We start from the raw sequence: 12,776 nt of genomic DNA, 5'->3' as shown, positions 1-12,776 counted from the left end.
CAATTTATTTGAAAATTGTGTCACAGTAATTTAAAACTCACATTTATCCAAATGTTTTGCACTTTTCCTCTTATTGGAGTAAATTAAATAATATCTTCTTTTAAGCAAAAGTAATAATGGCAGATGATAATTACATAGTCTTTCTTGAGTCAGAATAACAGCCACATTGAACTTCATAGGGTTCATCTCAGAGAACAATGTAACATTTTCTTCCACTTTAACAAATCACTGTATCCATTTGTTCTATTTCAAGCAGTCTATTTCCTCTTAAATGACACCCCTTACTCCTCTAAGTCTTTCTAGACTAATAAGAGAATACAGAACTCCTTTGTTTCATTCTGCTGGATTAAGGCTTTTCTGCTTAAATTTCTTTCTTAAACAATTTTGCACTCTTTATTAAGCTTAATATTAAAGGAAATTAAAATATCCTATAGTATTAAGTCTGTGTGGATTAGTAAAGAACAACAGAATAAATATAACAAGGAAATACTGCAAGACAGGTTAATCAACCTATTAATCAAGGACAGTTGGGAATGTGTGTTCGATGGCAAAGTGAGGGTGGAAATTTATTAAGGGAAACTTGACTAGAGACCAGGCACTTGGTGAGGAACAAATGATTAAATATCAAGGGTAGCAGGAATTCTCCCCATATTGTTTTAGCAGGATTACTCCTAAACTGGGTTAGCATGCCGAAGACCATACTTGTTCAGAGCAGAGTTAAGAGGATCCTAATTACATTTTGGTAAAAGTCCTTGCCAGTGGGGAAAAGCTTCAAAACCTAGTTAACCAAAATAGTTACAGTAGAAAGATGCAAGACTCTGTAGATTATTTTTTGTATAATGTCATTAAGTGTTTACATTTACTCCCCTGTCATGTCTGGACATTCTAATGAAAATGAGAGTTAGCAATAGAAAAATGAATACACTACAAAAATGTGAAATTAATTTTGAAAGGCTTTTTTAGGTTTTAATTGTTACCATTCTAGTTACACAAGTATTTATTCCTTAAATTAATATGAACTGTCATACATGATACATAAAGTAGTCAGTAATATAGACTCGAATTGGAAGACATTCATGAAATTTAAAACAAGGAGTTTTATTTAGCTTGTATTGAATATTTTCCTCTTTATACTGATAATTAAAATGTGTGCTGTAAGAATGTAAGCCAGGTTTCAAACATCTGAAATTCAGTATACCCTAAATGCTAGACAACATCTTTTGCTTTATGTTTTAAGAAATTTTGAGAATATCCCCCCAAAAGAATATTTTTGCAGACTTATAGTACTGAAAGAAAAACAATATTTTTAAAAACCCTGTAAAATTTGACAAAGCATTTTATTACCTTGATGTTTTATAAATTTTCTCTAATAATTTATTTTTCAAATGACAGTTAAGTGGGCAATAAATATAAAAGTAAAAATGCAAAAGATGTCCAAATTAAAATTGCAGAATAATAATTTCTGAAATCCTTGCCCTAAAGAGAATGAATTTCCATCATAGAATTTTCAGCTTTGAGTCAACTGAAGGACAGATAACAGAAAAGGTCAGAAAACCCTTACATTGCATAAATGTTTTATTCAGTCACTTCCTGTATAAGTCATTCAAGAGTTTAATTTGGATGTTCCATGCCATTTCTCCAAAACTAAACAAATTAATTTAGTAAGTTCAACTACGTGAATTTAAGTTAGATATTCAAAAGTACCCTACAATCCCAGCAATTTTGGTTTCATCTTTAGAATCAAGGACTCATTCACTGGTCTCCTCAAGCCATGAAAGACAATGATTTTATTCCTAAAATTATACTCTTTTAAAAATTCTCTTCCTACTACCATCATCACTGATAAAGAAATTTAACCATGGTCATAGAAAAAGACAAACAATTAAATTCTAATGTGACTATTTGAGAATAGCTCTCTTTCTATGTACTGCCTTGAACCTGAGTTTTTCTTCTGCTTCTGTATCATATGACCCCATTCAAACCCAAGTTTTCGACTTGGGAACTTCATGTGAAAGGGACAAGTAAAATCTTGAAAGAAAGATATAATAGTTTCCTTAAATAATTCCCTCAATCTCATAGGTCAAGTTTTTGTTGGAGTTTGACTCTGTCAAGGGCAGAAAGTTTTTAGTCTATGCATATACTTCCTTGGTAGGTGGTGGATTGAGGAACTCAATATAGATGAATTCATTTTTACATATCATCCAACTAACCAAAATTCCTCATCTTATAAGGATACATTTGGAGAGTGAGAAGTAATATGCAAAACAATTTGGATATACAAAACAATTACCATACAAGTCAATATATTGATAAATTATGGGACATCTATTCTTTCATCAGATGTGTATCAAATAAATTTATGTTAGCCTCTATATTTTATGTTATGATGACATTGGAGAAGAGAACATTTCACAACCCTGAGAAAGCTTATAATGCTATGTGAATATTCTGAATTAAAGTTTTTGATTCTAGATGCTATTTGAGGAAGAGAGACAACCACCTACTAGGCATATGCATGCACACATGGGGTTAAGGTTTGGAGCAGTTAGAGAGAAGGTAGTTCAGGCAGATGTAATATAGATTATGTGAAAGAAATGTGATGCAAACTACAAATCATTTAGTACTTCTGAGAAAGCAAAAATTAGGTTGAACTGCTCTGTCTGGACTTGATCTAATAATCTGACTTTGAGTTTGTATCTGGAAATGTAACTCATTCTTGTAGAATTGAATTATTTTTCTATGCTTCTTTTTTAAATAAATCTATCTTTCTGTAGTTTTATGCAAAATCATACTTTTTTCATTTTTTTAAATATTGTACTCAAAAATTTTAGAATAATCTTTCTTAAATTTCAGTATCCATGAGAATCACTTCTCAGGTTAATAAAAGCCCCAGATCATTTGGCACAAAATCCTGAGTTTTTGATTGAGTAGGGTGGGACTGAGAATGTTCATTTCTGTTTCTGTTGGATACTGATGTTTCTGGTCCAGGGAAACTAGTCTGAAAAATGCCATCATAGAAAAAGAAACTCACAAATATCTCTCGAGAATTACTTAAAGGTCTCATCCACACAAATTCTTAAGTTTCAAACCAAATCTTATAAATAAAACTTTATTAATTATTTAAATTATAATGAAAATACTTATGTACTTTTCAAAATCCTACATTTTTTTTTCCTTCTATTTCCTTGACTTTATTTGCATTTGATTGCTCCTCTTTTGGCTCACGTGCTCCTACCACAACTTTCCCCCTAAAGCTTCTCCCATAGACTCATGTTCCTTGTTTCTGGTGACTTTTTTCCTCATCCACTCCTGAGCTTTAAATGCCAGGAATTTAACAATTTCTAGGTTTGGTTCTTCCTTAAGTGACCTCGTCCATCCTATTGTTTGTGATGTCATAGGTTCATGAATGATCATAGGCCTGATATCTCTCAAGTTTATATTTCTATATTAATTGATCTTTTTGACATTGTCACCTGACTGAACAGGAAGTAGTCATTAATCACTTATTTTGACATTAAAGGATAGTAGTTTTCCTACATTTATTTTTAACAAATGCAGGCATTTGTAATTTACAAATACTAAAATATACAAATAGATTAAAATATTTTTCTGAAGTATTTGAAAATAAGTTATTGAAGTCATGATTGTTAGATTTCTCATTACCCTCTAAGAAAAGAATATTCTTGGTGTAGCCACATTTTTTTATCACAACTAAGAACATTTAATATAATCATAAAATATTAATTAAAATCCAATATATAATCCCAAAGAGTGTTTGTTTGCTTTTTGATTTTTATGCTGGAGGTTGGGGATCGGACTCTTAACATTGAACTAAATCCCCAGCACCCAAAGTATTTCTATACTGTTCATTTCTCCTAATTCAGTAACTAGTCAATGTCCATAAATCACATATTTTTTATTGTCTATGTAGTGTCCTAATCTGGAACATTCCAATTGCTTATATATTTTATCACACTGATATTACCTACATTTCAGGAATCCTAGGTCAATTATTTGCAGAATATCATCCCATTGATTTTCTTGGAGCCCATACCTCTTTTAGGACACTGGAAAATTTGCATTTGAAATCCTCTTAGATCCTACCAAATATCTTTCTTCCTTTGACTCATTTTGATTTTTATCCTTTTAAAATAATAAAACAGCAGTCATAACTATGGACACTTTCCTGATTTTTATCTGACATTCTAGTGACTTATTGAACCTTTGATTTGTAGCCAATTGATCAGAGATGAGTTTAACCCTTATGACCACTTGTAGGTGATACTAAAGTAAAGATAATTTTATGAAGGATAGTCCCCTTAATCTCGAATTGACCAAACTCATCACAGAACCGAACTGCATCAGACTTATAAAATTTATTCCTGGCCCCAAAACAGATATGCAAAATCAAGATTTCTTGAATATGTGCCATAAATCTGTAGGTTAAGCATGATTTGCCTTTGAAAATCATAGTTACAGTTGATTGTCAACTACTTATCATATTACATCAAACATATTTTATTAAATATCTATAACATCAGTTATAATCTGCAACATTGGGGCAGGGTACATGTTTTATGTATAGCTATATCCTATTAGTAGAGTCAACATATTGTCAGAGCCTCAGGAATACATGTTTATATGATTTATATGTCATTTCTTTGATCATTAGATAATTTGAATAAATCATACCAAAGTTTTTTAGACACTTATGTATTAAAATATGAGAGATTGTCATGTTATACTGTTAAGCAACTTTGCATTTCTTCTAATACTGTTTCATTTAAATGATAGATATTAAAAAACTGAATTCACTATTTTGGTTTGTCTCAATAGAAACATAAATGGCATTTGCCTGGGAATAAAGTTTTTCAGCTACACATAAATACTTTTAGAACTCTGACATTTCATCTCGTGTAAACATTTCACAAATCCTTGACCTGATCCTATAGATCGTTCTGTAACAATTGTTCTTAGTGACAGTTCTTTCTGTAGTCTTCTGTGCTCCTGTAACTTTGATTGCATGTCAAGAATTTCAATGTGGAGAAAAGTTTTTTTTTTCAAGATGATGTCCCTGAATCTAAGACAATAAAATCCATCAGCAGTCACTTCCATGATGACTGACAGAATTGATTGTCTATCAACACCATCATGGTACATATCAGAAATAGAACCTACAGACAGACCAGCATCTGTCACTGTAGGAATTTCAAAGGATGTTTGCTTTAGTGTTTTTTTTTAACCTTTTTATAAGAACTATTGTCAATCTTCATATCATTGTATTTTCCCTAATACATATTTGAGGAATAACTTGCACTTTATTCTCACTAATTATATCTCACATTGGGTAGGAAAAAGTATTTCATATATTGTGTGGACTAAAATAATTAGAATCAAACTCTCTATATTTTAATGTATTCTGAATACATTAAAAAAGCACTTTGACTTTTTCTTTAATGATTGCAAAAATCTCATTTTAAAAACACAATCTACATTTTGTTTTTACTTTTGTTGTTTGGTTAGCATTCAATGTGATTATAATCATTCATAATAAATGAAGAGTGAAGTTATTTTTAAGTAGTATTTTACTTTTTTTCAAATCTAATTTTTCAGCACTTCCCATGACTGACTTAATTAAGAGAGATGTAGGAGACATGAGGTTCATCATGTTCTGAACTTGGCCTTCCTTTTATATTTCACTTTATGAACAAATGTATCTCCTCCTCACTGTAAGCTATTCTCAAGAACATTTGTTTTCTGATCATTTTGTTTTTGTAAGAAAGTGATCTTTTAGCTTCAATTTAGTAATCAAAATAAGTTAGCATGGAATTGGTTCCAACCCTGTGTGACAGGCCTTGATGCTGATAATTTTCACCTATGAGTCAGCATATTATCATTATAAGAAGCAAGTCTGCCCAGTGCTCATGGGAATTATGAATATGACAATTCTTACATAGAAGATACATAAAAATAAGCCTCAAGCATAATCTCCATATAGTGCCTTTATGACTGTATTTTGAATTCATGTTGCTATACAGGTTTTACAGTATATGAGAACAAAGTTTAAAAGATAACATCGCTGTGAGTCAATTTTTAACATAATACAAATCTTGTTTTAAAAATAGTACTTTCTACATTATTATCAACTTATTGTGTAATACATGATTAGACAAAAAATTAAAATACTCAGAGGCCACTTATCATACCCAGGAAGACCTACTGTTAACATACAGACTAACAGTTAATGTAGAATTGAGATGTTCATTTATGTATTGTGTGCCTTGTGTCTCCTACTAAAGGAACAAGACAAATGTCAACTTGAGGGTTTTTATTGCCCCAGGCAATATGAGAAATGTCTTCTCCTTCTAGCAAATAATCATTCACATAATAAACAGTCACAAAACACTTTACTTCTTTAATATTTTGCTGCCCCGGGGCAACCAGCTGTTCTACCTATATGATGCAGCCAGTCATAACTATTGTACATGTGCAGTTATAGCAGATTAATGTAATAGTAATAAAGACACATAATAAATTCTGGCTCACAGCCTTGAAGAATTGCCAAGTGCAGGCCAAGATTCTCATTAATTTGAATTTTTACTATATAATTATTATAAATGTCTTCATAAGGGACATGAACTATAGTGCTCATAGTAGTTACAGGACGCATAGTGCAACCTTCTTTTAAATTTGCCAAAGAGTTTGGGAATTAATAAAGAAATAATTCAAACTGTCTTTTGTTAGTTTTCTTATCCTCTGTTAAAAAATAATTATTTAATTAGTTGCTTATTCTAGATTTAAGACCATCATTATTTTATAACACTACAAAACTCGTTAAATTTCCCTTAATTTTAATATTTTGAATCATAAGAAAGCAATAAAAGTAGAGCTCTTGTCCACAAATTTAAAACATTTATAAAAAGATAAGCTTTAAATGATTAAAAAATCTAATTACAAGTAACTTGATATAAAATAAAAACGTCCTTCTATTTCTATCATAAATTATAATAACATTTGCTAAGTAATTTAATTTGATTTTTTTCATGTTTCTCTCATTAGATCACAAGTTCTTTGCAGTTGGGGTCCTGTCATTCATCAGATGTACCTACGTTCCACAAAACATGTAGCTATTAATTGATGTAGATAATTATGTCATTGATAATGGTGAATATATTGCTTATGTATTGCTGAATTTAGAATTGTATCTTATCAGAGAAATGTTATACACTAGGTCATACATAAAAGTGTATGTTTTATTAAGAACATAATGATAATTAAGGAAGTACTATATTAATGATTATTCTACCACATAAGCAATGACCAGAATCTTGAAAAGTGATGAGAATTTGATAGATATTATATACATTCTCTACCTTGTTATTTTATGCATATATCTTTTTCATTCATGTAAGAATGGCTCAATGAAGCAAGCAATCATATATTTTCATTACCTTTGTGGCATATAAATTCACTTTAATTCAAATCGTAATGTGAGTAAAATATGAAAGCATGGTTTTAAGGGATATTTAATGTCACAGTCGTTTTAAATAAAATGATGGAATATACATTATATAAAGTATGCAATCTTATGTAAAAAGATTCTTCAGAAAAAATTATCCAAGAATCTTCAATAAATATTTATTTCTTGCTTTCTGTACGTTGAATATGGTTTGGTGGGGAGGGGAGTCTCTACTTCACATAAATATCACAAACTATTCTTGAATTTACACAATCTAGAACAAGATAAGAATGAACTTGATAATCTCTTATAGACTAATATCTTGTCCTAGTCATGACAGACAAAACTTATAATATTCTCAGTGTCACATGATCTCTGGTAACTGTGAGGTTTGGGGGGACTAAGATTGGAAGTAGTTTATCAGTGGGAATTCTACCTCTGCCAAAAGATGTACATGCAGAAAACAATCTGAGAGAAAATTAAATATTAATAATACTTAACTCTTGCTGAATGAACTACAGACTCTTCTTATGTATTTATTACTTAAATTCTGTACTATTCTTAAAAGTTGTAAGCTAATCATCTGGAAAGTAATAAAAAGCCTGATATATTTTAATACTTACATACATGTTTTCAGTATGGTTTTGTATAGTTAAAATTCATGTCCAAATAAATGAAAGTAAAAATTGAATACAGTCTCTGACTTATATTGTTTTGCCATATGATTTTTCAATTTTACAAAGGGTTTATTGGGGTATTAAATGCTTTTTTGACTTATAATACTTTGCATTTATGAAGGGATTATTGGAACATAATACTATTGTAAATTCAGCAGCTTTCAGACTTATTACACAGTGCTAGATCCAGTTTACATAGCATAAAATACTTGGAATGATTGGTAGCAGAATTTATAAAAGTATTTGAAATTAAGACTTCTATATAATAAGTTAACTTCATGAGTAAATGAATGAAATTGTTTTGAGTTGAACTTAATGTGACATATAAACATTTAATTTGTAGCTTAATATTATTTAGTTTAAAACATGGTGCTTTTTGGTCAGGAATGGTGGCACACCCTTGTATCCCAGCAACTCAGGAGGCTGAGACAGGACATCACAAGTTCAAAGGCAGTCTCAGTAAGTTAGCAAGACCCTAAGTAACTTAGCTAGACTTTGTCTCAATAAAAAGCTCTGGAGCAGGGTGGGACTGGGAATGCTGCTTAGTGTTAAACACCCCTGGGTTTAATCCTTATTACCAAAAATGGTACTTTCTCTATTCAATGCCATATTCTAATAATTGCACAACCATTAGGTCATCTAATCCTTAGGTCATCTAATCCTTTAAGCTACTCTGTGAGACAGGCGCTCTCATAATACGTATATACGAGAAATAGAGACAGTGGGAGAGTAACCAAGATTATGGACATGGTAAGTAGCATAGGGATGTACTCTTTTTTTCTCAAAGACAGAATTAAAAAAAAATAACATAGGAATAAAACTTCAGAGAAATTTCCAGATGGTGAAAGCAAAGACATGAAGCCATGTCCTGAAAGTAAGTATAGTCAGAAAAGCCTTTATCCACTCATAGAAAAGGACCTAAGAAGCTATGAAGGGGTCTTATGACAGTAAGAAAAGAAATACTATAATTGAGAAATGGGGCAGGGTTTAAATAAAAAAATTCCCAAAGATGATATATATATATATATAGATAATCATCAGGAATATGAAATGGTTCTCAAAAGCACTACTCATCAGAGAAATGGAAATTAAAACCAAAATGAGATAGAACCTCACACTTATTAGTATAGATATTATAATAAACAAATAGAAAGTAGGAAATGTTCACAAGGATGTGGAGGAATTGTTACCCTTGTGAACTGTTTGTGGGAATGTAAAATAGTGCAGCTGCTATGGAAAACAGTATGGTGGTTCCTCAAAACCATAAAAAAATGAATTACCACATGATCCAGAAATTTATTTTCTACATATGTCTTAGTCAATTTGGGCTGCTATAAGAAAGCAACATAGATTGGCAGGTTTATAAACAAGATAAATGAACACAGTCCTAAAGACTGGGAATCTAAGATTAGGGTATGGACATGGTCAGATTCTGGTGAGGACTCTTCTAGTTTGGAGAATGCTGGAAAGGTACTAATCCCACTGAGGAGAGCTATAACTTCATGACATAATTACTTTCTAAAGCCCACACCTGCTACCACTATCACCCTGAGAATTAGGATTACAACATATGAATTTGAGAGGACAAAAACATTCGGTCTACTGAAGAGCATCTATCCAAAAAAAAAAAAAAAAAAAAAAAAAAAAAAATTGAAAGCCTGAAGTCAAAGACAGATTTGTACACCCGTGTTCATGACAGCACTATTTGTATTAGACTAGTGGAATATTTCTCATCCTTATAAGGAACTTCTGACACATATTACAACATAGATGAAACTTGAAGATGTTATACTAAAAAAAATAAGTCAGACACAAAAGGACAAATACTGTATGATTCAGCTTATGTGACGTACTTATAGTAGCCCAAGTAATAGAAACAGAAAGTAAAATGGTGGTTGTCAGAAATATGGGAGAAGAGAAAACATGGGTTGTAGTTTAATGAGTATAGAGTTTTAGCTTCATAAGATGAAAGCATTCTGGAGACTGGTTACATGAAAATGAGAATATACTGGCCATTACTGAACTGAATATTTAAAAAATAGTTAAGATGGTAAATTTACCTTATACCCTTGTGTGTGTGTGGTTTTTTGTTTGTTTGTTTGTTTGTCTGTTTTTACAATTAAAAAAGTCACAATAAACTAAAAGAAAATCAGTGCAAAATGTACCATGCAATTGCTCTGCACCATTGAAATTACAAGTTAGGTAGAATATGTTATTACTATTGAATCTAATCAACACTGACTGGAAATGCATACAGAAACTAATTTTATTAGGATAGAAAAAAGCACTTCGTGGCTCAGCATATCTGTAAATGTTTATATTGGTTTTCTGTTGGTGTGTAACAGATTATCACAGCTTTAACAACTTAAAATAAATCCACTCACTATCTCCTAGGTTTGTTAGTCAGAAGTCTTGGGAGATTTGCCTGAGTTCATTACTTTGTGATTTCACAGAGTTGAAATCAAGGTGTCAGCTGGATTGGGCTATCATCTGAAAATTATGGAATAGAATTCACTTCTGGGCCCATTAAGATTGTTGTCAGAACTCAGTTCTACAACACAAAGGTTCCTGTTTCCTTGCTGACTGCCATTTCAAAGGCTTTCAAGGACTAAAAAAGACTTTTCCATCCTTGTGTATGGTCCAGTTCATATACATGGTAATGTTGCATTATTTTTATGCCTAAAATCCCTTTGAACTTCCTTTCTTGTATTGGCTAGGCAAAAGTCTTTGCTCACGTTGAATTAAGACCAGTCTGATATTCTTCTCCTCTGACTATAGCTAATTTCAACCTCAAAAAGTTCCTTTGAAATGTCATGTAGCACAATCAAGGTACTGATAAATTAAGTATTTAAATATTATTTAATTGTATCTAAGGTATCTGCATTATGGAAGAAAAGCCTTGAGGACAGGGGTTACATTCTGATTATATATGTTTAAGACAAGATAAAAGAGCAGGATGCCAACAAGTAAGACTTAGACTTTGATAAGTAATTTATAAACATCTTCTAACCTAATTAACACTATCGACCTGGCTCTTAAATTTATGGGCACCAGAGCAAGAATAGAAGTGGAAGTCCACATGGAATATATTAAAAAATTTAAAAGAAACATAATATGCATGTATACTCTTAAAATACATTCTATTCCTTTTCTTTTGCAAATAAGCAATCAGGACAAAAACAAACAAACAAGAGAAACAACAAAAACCTTTCATAACAATTTCCTGTGCCAGGTTCAAAAGTGGAAGTCTAAGATTTCAGAAATTTCTGCAAAAGAAGATATTACAAATATCTCTCCATTTCTTTACATGGAAGTGCCCCATGAAGTATTTCACATGTATGTGTTGAAAAACCTGCATATGCATTGAAATATTCTCTTCCTGATTACACTAAAGCCCAAATTATGCAAACTAAAGTGTGGCTTACCTTGATTAAAGTACATACTGGAGAAAAAGTTTGCACAGTTCCTATAAGATTTAGACTTCATGTCTACTCAAACATGGACTAGAAGCAGAGGCATATGTCTCCACGTGAAAATATATTGTCTCTGCAAATTCCTTTCCCCAAGATCAATGCACTTTATGCTTAGTTATAAGGTAATAGTGCATCATTAAAACATTTTGAAGTTTTGACTTCCTTTTTTATAAACTTCCCTTTTGAGTAGATGAGTAAAGTATCTGAAAGGATAAGGATATTTCTCATAGCCAGGTGCGCTGACCCACACCTCTAATCTCAGCAGTTTGGAAGGATCAGGCAGGAAGATTTCGAGTTCAAAGTTAGTCTCAGCAAAAGCAAGGTGCTAAGTGACTCAGTAAGACCCTTTCTCAAAATAAAATACAAATTAGGGCTGTACATGTGGCTCAGTGATTGAGTTCCCCTGAGTTCAATCCCCGGTACCAAAAAAGAAAAAAGAAAAAAAAAAAAGAATATTTCTTAGAGTTATAAATATAGTAATTAAGAAGGTCAGAATTTAATCCAGGTCTGCTTTAATTCAAAGCACTTTTTATGCTACAGGAACTGAACTGACAAGAAAGCAAATGTATGTGAGACGAAAATTACTTAAAAGAGCAACAAAATTCCATGAACCTAAAATCATTCTCTTTACAGTGACTTCATACCAAATGGGAGAATTTCACTTAATATTGACCAAGAATTAAAACAATGCCCCAGATAAAAGTGGTCTTTGTAAGAATTGTTCAAACCACAAACTCCAGTGGGAAAAATATTAACAATAGATTTACCATTCCCATAATACCTATACACATTAAATAAGTCACTGCCAGTAGCTTGACCTCTAATTAGAATGGACAGCTCTTTGGCATATATACCCAACTAATAGTTCAGTTGCAGTAAGTTTCATCTTAAGAGAATAACTTGGAAAGAAATCCATTTTAATTCCAAGTTTGGTTGAAATAATTAGATCATAGGGGGGAAAAAGACTTAATTACAAGAAAGAATTTGAAGGTAGGATACTTAGCCATGATATTCTGCTTTATTTATCAATAGTATTTTTGCACACTATAACTTAGTATTAAATTTATAAAAGTGACATTCTTTATCTTGTACCGAATTTTGTACCTCCTCAAAATTCCTATTTCAAAGCCTGAATCTCAAATGTTCTATCTTTGGAAATAGGGACTG

Source organism: Sciurus carolinensis, chromosome 9 (assembly GCF_902686445.1).
Source record: "Sciurus carolinensis chromosome 9, mSciCar1.2, whole genome shotgun sequence".
Lineage (NCBI taxonomy): Eukaryota > Metazoa > Chordata > Mammalia > Rodentia > Sciuridae > Sciurus > Sciurus carolinensis.
The sequence above is the reverse complement of the archived record's forward strand: the minus strand, read 5'-3'. Positions refer to the sequence as shown.